The 16828-nt window shown below is 46.5% G+C and overlaps 1 protein-coding gene across 1 annotated transcript in view; it reads right to left on the bottom strand.

Moving 5' to 3' along the window:
• The window catches only part of NMT1 (N-myristoyltransferase 1), a 1232576-nt gene that overhangs the window by 602047 nt on the left and 613701 nt on the right, over positions 1-16828 (bottom strand). The window lies entirely within an intron of this gene.

Here is a 16828-nt window from a genome sequence, read left to right on the forward strand (position 1 = left end):
TTTCCGCCTGGCGACTAACGAAAGTGGAGAAACAAAACTGTCAGCTTCAGAGTGGACAGATTCGGGACAGTCATCCCTTGGGGGTGAGAAATTAGTGTGGACGAATGCCCAGGATCCATGGAGGCTGTAATAGGTGAGGCCGGAGGAAGGAGAACCACACTTGATGAGGCCAGAATGGTGCAATGTGGATCACCTTACATCTCAACAGAGTTGCTTTCTTTAAAAATATAGGTATCAAGGGAATTGGTGGATAAGAGTAGAGGAGACCCGTGGGCCAGTCATGAGTCACAGCGTCTCTCAGGGACTCCCCCTCTGGGGGAAAGAGGGCAAAAAGGCTGCTGCATGTGTTGTTTGAAGGGGAGGTGAAAAGGTCGCAGAAAGGCTGGCCCCATCGGCTGAAAATTTCTGCCGTCACTTTGGGATTGAGAGACCACTCTTGTGGAAGGAGAATGAATCTGCCTGTCTGCAATCACACTGGAACTCCTCGGGATGTGTGTTGTTATAAGAAAGCAGTCAGAAGCTATCGCCCGGTGCTAAATTCTAATGGCATCTCGGCACAGGGGGTAGTATTTGGTTCCTCCTTGTTTGTTTATGTACCAGACAAACTGACACATTGTCTGACTGAATCGCAATCGTTCCAGATGGAAGGAGAGGATGTAATATCTGCAACGCTAACAGCATCTCTCAACTCCAGAACACTGATATGCAGGTTGGCCTCTAATCTCGACCACATGCCTTGGACCGTCTTTCCCTGAAAATGCCCCCTCCACCCTATCAGGGAAGTGTCCGTGGTCACAGTGGCATTGGGTTGGGGAGTCTGAAAAGGGCAACACCAAAGTTCTGCATCTGGCCTCATCCAGCAGAGGAGATCTTGCTGGCAAGAGTAGGTTATGAGGATCGTGAGTTTAGGGGGTGAAGATTTGCCAACCACTGGAACAATAGGAGCCATTGTAACAGTCTCATGTGTAACCTTACTAGAAGAACTATCGGAATGGCTGCAGCCATGGACCCTAGAGCCTGGAGAACTTCCCTTGCTGACAGTTTTCTTTGACAGAGTATCACACGTACTTGCAATCTTAATCTCTGAAGCCTGTAAGCTGGAAGGGATACCAGGCATGTTTGAATATTGAAAACTGCCCCTATAAATTCCAGCTGTTGGGTACGTTGTAAGTTGAATTTCTCCCAATGTATGGTGATGCCTAGGGACTCCGCTAGTGAAAGTGTGTAACGGAGGGCCATGGTCAGAAGATGCTTGGTGGGGGCGGAAAGGAGCCAATCGTCTAAATATGGAAACACCTGGAATCTTTGAAGTCTCAGATGAGCTGTCACCACTACTAGACATTTCGTGAACACTCTGGAAGCCGTCGAGAGACCGAATAGCAGGGCTCGGAACTAGTAATGATTGGCTCCTAGCCTGAAGCAAAGGAGACTCCTGGAGTGTTTGTCCATTTTGATGTGGTAATACACATCCTGGAGATCTACTGAGCACATCCAAACATCCTCCCTTAAAAGTGGGAAAATGGATTCAATAGTGACCATGCAGAATTTGGTTTGTACCACTGATTTGTTTAAATGGCTGAGATCCAGAATGGGTCTCAGCGGTCTTTTTTGGCACTAAAAAGAATCTTGAGTAAAACCCAGATCTGCATTGGTCTGGAGGGACCGGTTGGATGAATCTTTTTTGATACAGCTTTATCTCTAAAGCCACTTCTTCCCCTTGATTGGGTGCAACATCGTGAAGGTTTTTTGTAGGTTTTGGACGGGAGGATAGATGGATGTAGTAGCCTTTGGAGATTATTCTCTGCACCCATCGATCATCTGAAATAGAGCGCCAGGCAGTTTGGTGCAGAGAGAAACGAGCCCTGATTGCTTCCACAGGAAAGCAATCGGGCAGGGCTTCAGGAGTGTTGATAAGACAGCCCAGAGAAGGAATTCCTGGAGTCTTGGTTTCGGGGACCCCCTCTGCCCCTAAAGGGGCATCTTCCATCATTGGAACCCCCTCTGCCTCCAGGGGAATCCTCACCACGTGCATTACAGAAAGGACCTTAAGATTTCTTGTGCCAGATTTTCCCACTCCTCTGGTTCCTGGAAAAAGAACGTTGAGGCTTGGAAAAATGTAGGCCAATGGCAGACAAAGTCTTTCCATCCTGCTCGCACCTAGCCAGTGCATCCTTCACTTTAGAACCAAATAAGGAAGATGATTCAATAGGGGTGTTCAAAAAGGAGGACTTGGAGACCACTAGGTCACAGATGCGCATCCAGGCATGACGCCTCATGACTATGCCTGCACCCGCAGCTCTAGCTGCTCCTTCGGTTGCGTGGGAGAGCAACCTCATGGAAGAATTGGAAATAGATTCAAGGGTGGCAAGTTGAGAGGCAAACCTGTCCCGTGCCCAGTCAGAAACTTGACCCACGAGGGCTCCAGAAAGTTTGGTAATCAAATCTCGTTGGAGGCTCGTGAAATGAGCCAAGTAGTTCAGGGACCTGACAGCAAAGTTCGCTGAAGCAAAAACTCGCTTCCCCAATCTGTTCACAGCCCGGGACTCTTTTGGGTGGGTGAACAGTAGGACTTTCTTCCGCTAGATCCTTTTTAGTGGCCGCCGCCGCCACCACCACCACTATAGCGTTAACTGGCAAACCTTTGGACCAGTGGGGATGCTCTTCCGGGGAGAAAGAATCTTATCTGGTCTCCGGGGAATGGCCTCAATGGAGTCAGGGCTCTGCCAAGCATGCTGCACGAGTTGGATTAACCCGCTGACAGGTGGAGGTCACCCAAGAGGTAGAAGGCCAGCAGCAAAAAGCCTGCAGGAAGACGGACTCCTCCGAGGAAGAGTTAGAGGGCTTCCAGTCATCCCTCTCTGTTTTAATATTTCCAGGATGTCTTCAAAGGAGACATCATCAGGGGGTGACTGTGGGGACCCCTCCCCATCATCGTTGTCCGTATCCTCTGTCAAAGACTCTTCAGGAGAGTCAATGTGCTTCCTTTTGCATGCCTTCTTCTGAGGAGGTTCTTCAGTGAGAATATCTGAGGAAGACTCGGAGGGATGGGTACCCTGAACTGGGGTTTCCTGAGGCTTCTGCTCCCGGTGTCCCGGGGAAGTGGCTCGTGGTAGCTGTAGCTCAGAGGGAGCAGGGTGAAGTTCCGACGTCAAAGGAGGGCTTCCCAAAGCAAGCACCCTCTCCATCACCTGGAAAGCAGGCCCACCCAAAGAGGAATGGGAGCCCAGAACAGAGAAGGACAACCTTGGAACTGGGGTCACACCCCACTCTGTCGGACCCGCTCCCAGGATGGAGCCTCAAGCAGGATCGGGCCAGACGTTATAAAACCCTCTGAACCGTGCTCCGGACCGAAAACCCCAACCTCCCAACCATGAGTCTGAGGAAGGGACGGTTCCAATGGAGCTGAAAACCAAAGGGGTGGCCTTGATGCTTCAGTGACCGTCACTGTAAGCGCCGAGGAATGGCGTTCCACAAAGGACGGAGCAATGGGCTTCAGAACTGGCAGATCCGAAGGAGGTGTATATGTCGGTATCCAGGGAGAAAGAGACCCAAAGCCCAAAAGGGGGGGGGGGTGAGTCTCAGGAACATTTGTTATTCCTCTGGCCATCAACAGCTGATCCAACAGGTGCACCACATCAAATTCGGAAAGACTCCTGGTGGACCTCGTGGACACTCCTGAAGGGGAGTCGGGTCGGTCCAGAAAGGGGCTGTACATCTGACCTAGGAATGGATCCAATGAAGGGGAGTATCTGGTCCGTGGTGTCTGAGCTAGTGGCACCGTAGTCTCTAATTTGGAGACAGGTAGTAAAGGAAATCAGTGGAGTAGAAGAGGGACTCTGTGCTGAAGAGGCACTCTGAGTCTATGTTATCGGTTCCAAAGGAATTGCATGGGTCGAAACCGCTTTTGGTGTGGTAAAGGGCAGAGTCGGTGCAGTAGCTGTCATCAAAGGTAAGATTGGAGCCATAGCTGAAATGGAAGGCAGGGCCGGTGCCGTAGAGGTCGTTGTCGAGGTTGGCGCCGATGTTGAGAATTCAGTAATGTCCATGGCTTTGGTCAATGTGGCAATTGGAGCAGAGCTCGGAACAGTAGTAGCAGTAAAAGTCAGAGCCGAAGTATCAATTCTATGCTCAGAGGAAGATTTGTTGGCCTTATATTTGTGTGACTTGCTCTTATCACCAGCCAGTGAAGAGGGATCAGAATGGGGACGTTTCTTGTCCTTCACTGGAGGGGTTGAGACCGCTGACACAGAAAGGACCTCTGAGAAAGGAGAAACGAGAAGGCCTTTCAGAATCAATTTATTTTTCCTTTCATTCAGCATCCGCTAACTAAAATTTTGACAAATCTGGCAAGGAGGTTTAACAGAGAAGTGAGAAACCCCCAGACAATAAACACAGTTGTCGTGAGAGTCGCTGTTAGGGAGTTTACCACTGCAAGAGGTGCAATGTTTAAACCCTGAAGTCCCTTTTTTGTCAGACATTTCCATACACACACAAAAAAAGTTAACAACTACTAAACGCCTAAAAAGGTAAGAAAGGAAGAAGAAAGGGAAAGAAGATACCAATGATGGTATCAAACAATACCACAAGGGTAGGGAGAGGGCGTATCAATGATGATAAAAGAATTACCCAATTGGTAGAGCTAGTTAGATATATTAATGGTAAAGGAGTGAAAAATAAGAAAAAAGTTCAAAAACGCTCGGTGAAACGCTGCTATATGGCTATGCGGCAAATGAGATCTGAGGTAACAGAGAGAAGGGCATGGTGGGTAACAGCTTAGCTCGAGAGTTTTTGATGTACGCGAGCTTGGTATTAGGCCGACACGGTTCTATGGGGCCATCAGTGATGAATAGGAAGAAGATTAACAACATCAGATAACTGTTTAGCTAAGCAGATCCACTCCTATGAAAGACCTTGGTGGGGTGTGAATTAAGGAAGCAACAGTTATCCAACGCCCAGATAACTTTAGTGAGCTAGAAAGAGCAGGCATCCTATGTTTCCACTTCTGGGTCCTCCTGAGTGAGGCCACCATCTTGGTTCCCTGGGTCTGTGGACAGGAGTCACAGTCCACCATTTCTTGATTAGGGAACATCCTCCAAAAAAAACCATGGGTTGACCATCCTTCCCTTTAGAAACCATGAAGCAAGCTTTAGTAGTGGATGTCAGGAGTAGGATATCCAGTAAGAGTTCCATTTAAGAGGCTTTTGCTCAAAAGGGGCATGCCTAAAATCCATGGGCAAGAATGCCTCTAAACAGGCTCTGCCAAGTGCCTCAAAAGTCCAGGATGATTGGTCTAGGGGCTTTAAAAGCACCTTTCCAGGACCTACATTCAGCTGACCAGGGACAATGCACGCATTTCCAGAGTCCCTGACAACCTTCCCATTAAGTTGCATCCCTTTATGCTTCATGTGGGGGCCTTTAATCTTTTCCTAGGTAGTTTTGTGGTGAATGCTCCATTATCCTAATCATTTTGAGAGTACAGCCCTGGCAACCACTACAACTTCTAATATAGTGTTCAGATGCTAGGAAGAAAACACAAAAACTATGGAAATGGGATACGTCTACCACTAGAACACCTGCCTTCCCCCTTAGCAGACATACCTCAGTGCAGTCAGTCATCCAATTTCCTAAACAGTACAATACATGAACTACTATCCAATTTCCTAAACAGTACAATACAAGAAAGTACAGTTGTGTATACTTACCATAAATGTAGATGTTCGAGTGTATTCACTGTTGTAGTCATCACACTTGGGTTATCTGCCTGTAGGTAGCCCTCAGTTGGCCCGAATATCAGAGTCTTGGGATTTCTGCATCGGATGCGGTCGTCTCTTCCATGACATCAGGTCATCAGGGATATAAAACATGCAGCCGACACCATTACATCAGTTTTTCTTGCCATAGATGTCAGGAGTCCCCAAAATAGGAAGCTATTACATAGTGTGGAGCACCTCCAGTAAAAAGTAAATTCCCCTGCCATAAAAGATGGCTATAAAGAGGATAGGTAAAAAAAAGGAGAGAGAAAAAGAGGGGACTGGAGGGGAGGGAAACCAGGACTGCAACAGTGAATACACTTGAACATCTACATTTATGGTAAGTGTACACAACTGTACTGTTCTTTGCATTTCACTGTTGGCAGTCATCATACTTGGGTTGATTCCCAAAGCTGAGGAAGGGTGGAGGCAGTGAAGAGGTGTTAGGGCTGGCTAGCATGCCTTGTAAGACTGCTGTAGCAAATCCAGCTCTGGATTTAGAAAAAATAGGTAGGTGAAGGTGTGCACAGAACTCCAGGTTGCAGCTTCCAGGATGTCCCTGGTGGGGACCCCATGAGAAATGCTGTAGCTCTAGTGGAATGAGTTCTGATCCCCAGACGGGTAGGTTTTTCCATGGTGCTTGTAGCAGAAATGGATACAGTGTGCTACCCATTTGGAAATGGTTTGCTTCAAAATGGCCTTGCCCTCTGCCCCTGTAGCAAAGCTGACTAGTAGCTGGTCAGATGTTCTGAAAGGCTTAGTCCTGTCAAGGTAGAACCTGAGCTGTCTGTGCACGTCCCAAGGAGTGCAAGATCCTTTCCCCTTTATTCTGAGGATTAGGGAAAAAGGCTGGCAAATGGGTGGATTGGTTTAAAGCCACACTGGATACCTCCTTGGGCATAAAGGAAGGGTTAGTCCTGAGGGAAACTCTGTCAGCATGGAAAATAATGAAGGGGTCCACCGCCATTAGTGCCTGTAACTCAGACACTCTTCTTGCTGAAGTAATGTCTAGAAGTAAGGCTGTTTTCTAAGAGAGGAATTTTAACTCTGCTGAAGCAGCAGGTTCAAAAGGGGGAAGTGTGAGCTTTTCCAGTACAAAGTTAAGGTCCCAGGCCAGGGTGGGAGCTCTCCTAGGGGGGCCTTAAATTGTTAGCTCCTCTCAGGAACTGCTTGATGAGAGAGTGAGAAAAGAGAGGAGGCTCAGTATTATTATGAGTTGAGATGGCAGATGCATGAATCTTAATGGATGAGAAGGATAGGCCTCTGTAGAGCAGCTCTGCTAGGTAATCAAGGATTTGAATTAAGTTGGGCACAGCTGTGTCCTTTCCTTGAGACTGACACCAAAAACAATATATTTTCCACTTTTCAGCAGAGAATTTCCTAGTGCTAGGCCTTCTGGCCTCAAGGATGACGTCCAACACCTGTTTGCTGAGGGATGCTGGTGATGTATTCATGGGATAAGCCAAGCTGCAAGGTTTAGGGTTTGCAGCTGTGGATGCAAAATCTGTCCCTCCTGCTGAGACAGCAGGGAAGGCGTCTGATGTAGGTGCCAGGGTGGCACTGCTGTCAGAATGCATAGGAGTGGGTACCAGTGTTGGCGTGGCCAGTCTGGTACAATAAGGATTGCCCTTGTCCTGTCCTGTTTGATCTTGAGTAGTACTTTTGAGAGGAGGGGCAGAGGAAGAAAGGCATAAATTGAGAGGTGTTCCATATACAGGATAGGGCATCCACCTTCCAGGCTCTGCTGTGAGGGTTTCCTGGTGCAAAATTTGTTCAATTAGTGGTTTTGGGGGAGGCAAAAAGGTCCATTTCTGGGTTAGAAGTTTGAATGAGTTGGGTTCCAGTTTCTACTCGTGAGGGTCCAGTAGATTTCTGCTTAAGTCATCTGCCAGTGAATTTTGCTTGCCTGGCAGGAACTGAGCTTGTAGTTGCACTTGGATGCTCAAGGCTGTGTTCCACAGAGCCATGGCTAACCTGTAGAGCGGGTAAGAATGAGTCCCGCCCTGCTTGTTTATGTACCACATAACTGTGGTGTTGTCTGTCTTTATCAGGAGCTGTCCTGGAAGGATAAGATATTTGAAGACTGTCAGAGCATTCTGTACAGCTAGCATCTCCTTTTGAATGATATGCAGGGGAATTTGTTCTGGGCTCCATTTGCCTTGAATACATTTGCCTGCCATGTGAGCCCCCCATGCATAGTCTGATGCGTGTGTTGTCAGGGTTTGGGCGGCAAGGAGTTGAGTAAAAGGAAGTCCCTTGTTGTGGTAGGAAGTCCCTTGTTGTGGTTGCATGCTTTTGCCCACCAAAGAAACTCTGCCCTTAGACAAGGTATGCTAGGAATCACTGTTTCCAGGTCCTGAGAATGTTGACACCAGAGACTTTTTAACTACCATTGAAGTTTCCTCATATGCAGTCTTGCATATGGAATTAGCAGAATGCATGAGGCCATGAACCCTAGGGCTTGCAGTATTTTCCTTGCTGATGGCTGGGTTTTGTTGGCCATTAGTTTGAAACAGTTTGTCAAATGGACCTGCTTTTCTGGATTGAGGAATGTCATCTAGGAAGTTGTGTTCAAGCTTGCTCCCAGGAATACAATTTGCCGGCTGGGCACCAGTTGTAATTTCGTTTCGTTGATGGTGTATCCCAGTGAAATTACAAGTCATTTTACAAATGCCAGGTGCTGAAGTAGCAATTCCTGACTGTCCGCCTGAATCCGGCAACCGTCCACGTATGGGTAGATGTGAATATTTCTCTGCCTGCAGTATGCAACGGCTGGAGCCAGGCATTTTGTGAATACTCTGGGCGCAGTAGATAAGCCACAGGGAAGTGCAGAGAAAGTACAGTTATTACCTACCATAGATGTAGATGTTCGAATGTCTTCACTGTTGCAGTCATTACTCTTGGGTTATCCTGCTGGCAGGCTACCCTCAGTCGGCCAGAATTCCAAAGTCTAGGTCCTGCGTCGGTTGCTGTCGCCTGTTCCCTGACGTCAGTGCACCAGGGGTACAAAAGATGCAGCAGACGCCATTTTCTTCCGTTTTTCTTGCCCCAGAAATCAGGTGCCCCCAAATGGTAGGCTGAAAAATATGCCAATTAAAAATGCATGCACAAAAATAACATTTCCTTCATCTACAAGCAAATACACCAAATAGGTTGCATAGGATAGAGAAGTGTAGAAAAGTCCCAGCAAAGACAAGGGGGATGGTGGGTGGGTAACCTGGACTGCAACAGTGAATACACTCGAACATCTACATTTATGGTAGGTACACAACTGTACCATGTTCATCGTGTTTCATTGTTGCAGTCATTACTCTTGGGTAGAATCCCAAAGCTGAGGTAGGGTGGCTGGGCTAAATAGGATTAGGAGAGGCTATGAGGCCCTGCAGAACTGCAGTGGCAAAGCCTGCTCTGGACTTAGAGTAAAGAGGTAAGTGGTAGTGCTTTGTGAAGTTGTGCACTGTGTTCCAAGTTGCAGCCTCTAAGATATCTTTGGTTGGTACTCCTCTGAGGAAGGCTGCTGAAGTAGCTGCTGCTCTGGTGGAATGAGGCCTAATGCCCTTAAGCACTGATTTGCCATGTTGAAAATAGCAGAAACGGATGCAGTGGCCTATCCATTTTGAAATAGTCTGTTTTGAGATAGGCTTTCCTTGTGATCCTGCAGCACAAGACACTAAAAGTTGCTCAGTCTTTCTGAAAGCTTTAGTTCTGTCCAAGTAGAAGCGTAGCTGCCTGTGTATGTCCAAAGAATGGAGAATTTTCTCACGCTTGTTCTGTGGGTTTGGATAAAAGGTAGACAAGTGAATGGTTTGGTTGAGGGCCACACTGGACACCACCTTAGGCATAAATGTAGGGTTTGTTCTCAGAGAAACCCTGTCTGGATGAAAGATGAAAGGTTCCACAGCCATGAGTGCCTGTAACTCCGAGACTCGCCTTGCAGAGGTTATAGCTAGGAGCAGATCTGTTTTTCAGGATAAGAATTTTATATCTGCTGTTGATGCTGGCTCAAAAGGCAGCAGTGTGAGTTTTTCCAAAACATAATTGAGGTCCCAGGCCGGAATTGGTGCTCTCCTTGGAGGCCTAATGTTTTTGGCCCCTCTGAGGTACTGCCTTATTAAAGGATGTGAAAAAATAGGTGGTTCCATATTATAATGGGCTGAAATGGCAGAGGCGTGAATCTTAATTGATGAGAAAGAAAGGCCTTTGTTCAGCATCTCATTTAGGTATTGTAAAATCTGAGGGATATTTGGTACACACGTGTCAATGCCTTGTTCCTGGTTCCAAGCACAGAACTGCTTCCATTTTTCTGCATAAAATTTTTCTGGTACTGGGTCTCCTGGCCTCCAAGATGACATCCCTAACAGCTTTTGAAGAGGAGTGTTCAGAATGGCTACATTATCAGCCATGCTGCCAGATTTAATGTCCTGAGTTGGCTGTGCAGGATCCGATTGTTTTGTTGGGTCAGCAAAAGTGAAAAGTTTGAGGTAAAATCCATGCTGGACCTTGAGATAAGCTCTTTAGAATTGGGTACCAGTGCTGGCGTGGCCAGTCTGGTGCAATCAGAATCATTTTTGGCTTCTCTTGTCTGACCTTTAGGAGTACCCTGGGAAGGAGAGGCAGTGGGGGAAAAGCATATACGGTTAGATTTTTCCAGCTGAATGATAGGGCGTCCACTTTCCATGCTTGCTTGTGATAAATCCTTGTGCAGAATCTCTACAATTGGCAGTTGTGAGGAGAGGCAGATAGATCTATGTCTGGGCATCCCCATTTCCTTATTATCATGCTGAAGACGTGTGGATCCAATTTCCATTCGTGGGGATCCATGAGGTTTCTGCTTAGTTCGTCTGCCAGAGTATTTGTTTTTCCTAGCAGGAATTGTGCATACAGGTGTACTTGAAGAGCCAATGCTGTGTCCCATAAGGTCATTGCTTGTCTGAAGATGGGGTAGGAATGTGTACCTCCCTGTTTATGTACCACATGACCGTAGTGTTGTCTGTCTATCAGTAACTGTCCTGGATGAAGCAGGTCCTTGAAAGCTGTCAGGGCATTTTGAACAGCTAGCATCTCTTTTTGATTGATGTGAAGATGCATCTGGTTTGCAGGCCATGTGCCCTGAATACATTTTCCTGCCATATGGGCTCCTCAGGCATAAACTGATGCATCCGTTGTCAGTGTCTGTCTGGCTGAGGGTAAACTGAATGGCAGACCCTTGTTGTGGTGACAAGCTTCTGCCCACCATAGAAATTCCTGTTGTAGGCAGGGAATGAGTGCAATTGGTGTCTCCAGGCTGTGGCAATGCGGAGTCCAAACACTTTTTAGATACCATTGTAGTCTCCTCATATGCAGTCTGGCATATGGAATTAGTAGAATGCAGGATGCCATGAAACCCAAGGCCTGCAGGAATTTCCTTGCAGATAAGTGGGTTTTTGTTGCCAATTTCTTGAAATAAGTAACCAGTTGCTTTTGCTTGTCTGGCGTGAGATAAGCCATCTGGGCAGTTGTATTTAAGCTTGCACCCAGGAATATTATCTCTTGAGAGGGCACTAGTTTTGATTTCTTTTTGTTTAGTGTGCACCCTAGGCCAATTAGTAATCTTTTTACAAACGCCAGATGCTTTAGAAGAGTGCCTTTGTTCTCTGCTTGAATTAGGCAGTCGTCCAAGTAGGGATATATTTGAATTCCTTTTTGTCTGCAAAACGCAATTACTGGGGACAGGCATTTTGTGAAGACCCTGGGCGCAGTAGATAAGCCAAAGGGCAGTGCAGAGAATTGGTAATGCATTGAGCCAGCTATGAATCTGAGGTATCTTCTGCAAGAATGTCTGATTAGGACATGCAGGTATGCCTCTTTTAGGTCCAAAGTTACGAGCCAAGCCTTCTTGCCCAGCATGGGCAGTAGCTGCTGTAGAGTCAACATCTTGAATTTTGGAACTTCAGAAACGTATTTAGTATAGACAGGTCCAGTATTGGTCTCCAGGTTTTGTCCTTTCTGGGTACTAGGAAAATTCTGGAGTAAAATCCTTGCCTCTGCTCTTGTTGTGGTACTTGCTGAATGGCCCTCATGTCCATGAGGGCTGTAATTTGTTTTTGTGTCTCTGCCCATTGATTGTGTGGCAGGTCTGGCATACCATTTGACCTTGGTAGAGTGTGAAAATGGAACCTGTAGCCTTGGGACACTACGTTCAGGACCCATTTGTCTTGGGTAACCATTTGCCAATTTGTTGAAAAAAGTGATAGTTTTCCCCCTAAGGGGGCTGTCAAAAGAAAAGTGCTTGGATCTGGGTAGAGGAAAGTCATTGGGACTGTTTCCTGTAAGGCTGTGATTTGTCTTCTCCGCTTTTGGAGGTAGGAGCACCCCATTGTTTAGGCCTGTATGAGCCTTGGGGCTGAAATCTGTCTCTGGGATGCCTGTATCTGCCTCTTTGTGGTCTGTCGACGCTGGAAAGGACCAATTTTCAGAAGGCCAGTTCCTGCTAAACCTGGGTGGCTGTACCCGTAAGAAATCCTTGACTGTCTGCATGGATTTTGCTTTATCCTCCATCTTTTTTCAACACCTCTTCTGCTTTAGTACTATGCTGTAATGGTGCATCTAATAATTTTGCTTTAACATGATCAGGCAGATTCTGTTCCTTTAACAGAACATGCCTTCTAATAACAGAACCTGTAACAGCGGCCCTGCAAGAGGCCTCCAGTGAATCATAACCAAATTGCAAAGTATGTTTTCCCACTTGTTCAGCTGCATGCAATAAATCCTGCAATTCCTTGTTCTCTGAACATTCAGTATTTGTCACCAATTTCTGTTTAAGCAGTAATATTGCTGATATTTAAGCATATGAAACTGACAATTTAAAGCCTTACAGCCAGGGTAACAGAAGTGTAGACTTTTTTCCCCCATCTGTCTAGAGCTCTAGAATCCCTATCAGGAGGGACAGGGTTTTTTGCAGTGGAAGCTTTAACCCCTTTGGGACCCTGAGATATAGTTTCTGGTTCAGCAGCGGGGTTTTTATATAGGAATTTATGAGAATCCTGGACCCTGTAGTATTCTATTTGGCTTAGCAGGTGCAGGGGGTAAAGAGTCAGGGGACAGGCCGGACTCTGAAAATACATCATCTACAATGTCTAGAACAGGTGGAATAGCAAGAGGTCTGTGCTGAGGAAGTAGCAGAAAGTCTCTGAGCCTTTTCTTAGATTCAGAATAATCTTGGCTCTCCCAGTGGAAATGCTCCCTCATGGTATGCAGGGTTTCCCCAAAAGAATAATCCTCAGGAGGAGAGGCTGAAGGAATGGATTCTTCGGCATCAGAATCCTCTTAGGGAAGCATGGAGTAATCCTGTTCAGAAGAGGAATCAAAGGAAATAGAAACCTGATCAGAAGAATCATACTCGGTCTCTTGCCTAGGCCTCTTTTCAGGAGGGGATGAGAACCCCTGATTAAAGTAATTAGGTCTTCGGCCATTTTGAGCATCTGTTTTTTAGGCATGGAAGTCTGAGTAGGAAAATGCTGTACTTTTTTTGACTTTAGAGCTGCTTTAGTCTTTGAAACTGAAGATGGCTTAATATATAGTTGTGTAGGTCTGAAGACAACCTCAGAAGCTGATGCCTGCTCAGCAGCTCTGGACCCATCTGAGGGAATGATTTCCGAGTGTCCAATACCTTGAGTATCCAGAGGCCCAGTCGGCTCCACGTGGGAGTCGGAAGCAGCCTGTGGCTCTGAGGTAGCGGGTGTGCCAGGGGCTGCGAAAGCGCCTCACTGAGAACTGGTGAACCGGCGACTGGCCTAGCAGAGGCCTCATCGGTTTTGGACATCGGGTGCCTATCCTTCTCCTTGTCCTTGCGTTTTTTGTAAACTCCGGTTGTCGGCTGGTCCGACGGCATTATATAATTAAATCTTCGGCCAAAGTAATGAAATGCAAAATCGAACAGAAGCTTAATAGTGCTTTGGTTAAATCTAGCACAAAACAGACAGCTAGCAATGTTGTGATCACGGCCTAGGCAAGGAATACAGTAACAGTGAAAATCCTTATGAGGTATTTGCTTCCCACAAGAAATACAACCGATAACTTTTTCTGACATCGATCTGGAGCAAGAAAAAAAGTTTCCCCAACGGGGTACTTAGCTTTAATGAAGACTTCGGTTCTGAAATTCGTATTTGAAAATCTCAGGAGTCAGCCGACCGGCACTTGCGAACTGCTTTTGCTTCAGGTACCGTGCGGCAAGAAAGACTGGAGAAAATGGCGTCGGCTGCATCTTTTATAACCCTGTCACACTGACGTCAGGGAAGAGGCGACAGCAACTGACGCCGGACCTAGACTTTGGAATTCTGGCTTTCTGGCTGACTGAGGGTGGCCTGCCAGCAGGATAACCCAAGAGTAATGACTGGAACAGTGAAACACGATGAACATCCCCTGTCCCCTTTGTTCTACTGGAACAGGTTGAATAGCCCTGATATGGAGAAGGGAAAGTACTTGCTTTTGAGCCTCTGCCCACTGGTTTGGAGGAAGGTCTGGAAACCGGCTTGGTGATGGTAGCGATGGGAAGTAAAATCAGTATCCCTGGGATACAATGTTTAGAACCCATCGGTCCTGAGTAATGGACATCCAATTTTTTTGCATGAAGGGCGAGTTTTCCTCCTAGGGGTGCAAGTACTTGGGCATGGCTGGGAAGGATAATTGGAAAGTCATTGTGAACTTTTTCCATAAGGGGGTGGCTTACCACTCCCTGGTTTTGAGGTGGAAACACTCCATTGTTTAGATCTCTGCATACCCTGAGACTGTAGTCTTGGTGGTCTGTTTTCCCCTGGGTTTGGACTGAGAAGGCCTGAGAGGGACTGGAAAGGACCAGTTTTTTGAAGGCCAATGCCTGCTGAATCTAGGTGGCTGCACCTGTAAGAAATCTTTGACTGTTTGCATAGATTTAGCTTTTTCTTCCATCTTTTTAAGAACTTCTGCTTTTGTGCCAAACAAACGCTCCTGATTTAATGGAGCATCTAGTAATTTTGCTTTGACATGGTCAGGCAAGACTTGTTCTTTTAGCCAAGCATGCCTTCTCAGTACAGACCCAGTGACAGCAGCCTTGCAAGATGCTTCTAAGGCATCAAACCCACATTGCAAAGTATGTTTACTAACTTGGGTTTGCAGAATGCATTAACTTTTGTAAATCTTTATTTTCTGCACAATATGGAAGTAACACCATTTTTTTGTTTTAGATCCATAATATGCTGCTGGTACTTCAACATGTGAAACTGGCAAGAGTTGCAGAGGTATACACCATCTTACCCCAGCTCTCTAAAGCTCTAGAATCCCAGTCTCTGAAGGGGTAGGGTTTTTGGCTGTAGTAGCCTTAATGCCTTTAGGTCCCTGGGAAATGGTCTCTGGATCCGCAGTAGGATTCTTAAAGAGAAATTTGTGAGAATCAGGTACTCTGTAGTACCGGTCAGGTTTTCTAGGAGCTGGTGGTAAGGTGTCAGGAGTAAGACTGGACTCCAAGAAGACAGTCTACAATATCCAGGACAGGGGGTATAGCTAGAGGCCTGTGCTGAGGCAAATCTAAAAGTTCCCGGAGTCTCTTTTTGGACTGAGGATAGTCCTGGCATTCTCTTAAGGTATGCAAGGTTTCACCAAAAGAGAAATCCTCTGGAGGGGAAGCAGAGGGAATGGATTCCTCTGCATCTGAATCCTCATAGGTAGATAAGGGTATGTCCTGGTTATCAGAAGGGTCAGAGTCATCAGACTCCTGGTCTGTAGAATCAGAAGGAAATTCAATTCTTTGTCTTTTGGCAGGGGAAGGCTGGCTTCCCCTAATTAGAGTAATAAAGTCTTCACCATTCTAAGCATTTGTTTTTGTGGCATGGGAGGATGAGCATGCTCTTTGGACATCGGTTTTCTAGGCGCAGTGCGAACTCTGGGCCTGAGAAACCCGGTAGTTTTAGTAGAAAATGAAGTTGTCGGTTTAATGTGAATATCAGTAGGTCGGAATACACCCTTAGAAGCCGGTGCCTGTACAGTGGCTCCAGACCCATCCAAGGTAGAGACAGCCGCAGGTTCCATACTCGAAGAAGCATCTTGCAGCATACCGGACTCTGAATGGGTCTCAGCAGAGGCCTGTGAATCTGTAGAAGCGGGCATCAGGGGCTGAAAAGGCGCCTCACTGAATACCGGCGTGGACTGGCGACAAGCTTAACGGAAGCATCGCTGGTAGTTTTTGACCTATGTGGTCTGTCTCTGTTTTTTTCAGAAGATCAGTAGTCAGATGGCTTACTGAAGCCATTTTGGAATACGGAATACGAGGGCAAAAGAATTTAGCTACAAAAAATAGCCTGACGACGAATGGTTCGGGCGTTAAAACAAGGCACAAAACTGACAAGTTAGGGATGTCGTGGTTTAGGCCTAAACAGGTGATGAATGAAAATCTCTGTGAGGTATTTGCTTTCCACAGGCAAGACAACCGTTAATTTTTTCTGACATCAGTTAGAGCAAGAAAAAAAAAGAATCCCCAACGGGGTACTTAGCTTTAGAAGACTTCAAGTCTGAAACTCGAAAAAACTAAAATTTCAGGTAGCGGCCGACCGGCACTTGCGAACTGCTTCTGCTTTGGGTTCCTTCTCGGCAAGAAAGACTGATGTAATGGAGTCAGCTGCATGTTTTATACCCCTGATGACCTGACGTCATGGAAGAGGCAACAGCATCCGATGCAGAAATCCCAAGACTCTGGTATTCGGGCCGACTAAGGGCTACCTGCAGGCAGATAACCCAAGTGTGATGACTGCAACAGTGAAACACGAAGAACATCTACTATCACTAAAGTAAAGATTTTCCCAAAGGGGATACTTACCTGGATGGAGCTACACAAAGGGCTGAATGATGCCATTTTGTGGACTCAATACAATTGTTTTTGCGCCATGAACTGCAGCAAGAAAAGCCTAAAAAGGCATTAGCATAGGTTATCTTATACAGAGAACTTATTGATATCCCTAAGGGGCAGATGTCTACTCAGCCTAAAGGGGAAAGGGTGCTCAGCTTTGGAAGTTCAGCCAAATGCTGAACCTTCTGTAGCAAAAGACCCAGCAGTAATTATTGCTGCAATA

The sequence above is a fragment of the Protopterus annectens genome, chromosome 13.part0 (assembly GCF_019279795.1).
Source record: "Protopterus annectens isolate FY-2018-M chromosome 13.part0, PAN1.0, whole genome shotgun sequence".
NCBI classification, from domain to species: Eukaryota; Metazoa; Chordata; order Ceratodontiformes; family Protopteridae; genus Protopterus; species Protopterus annectens.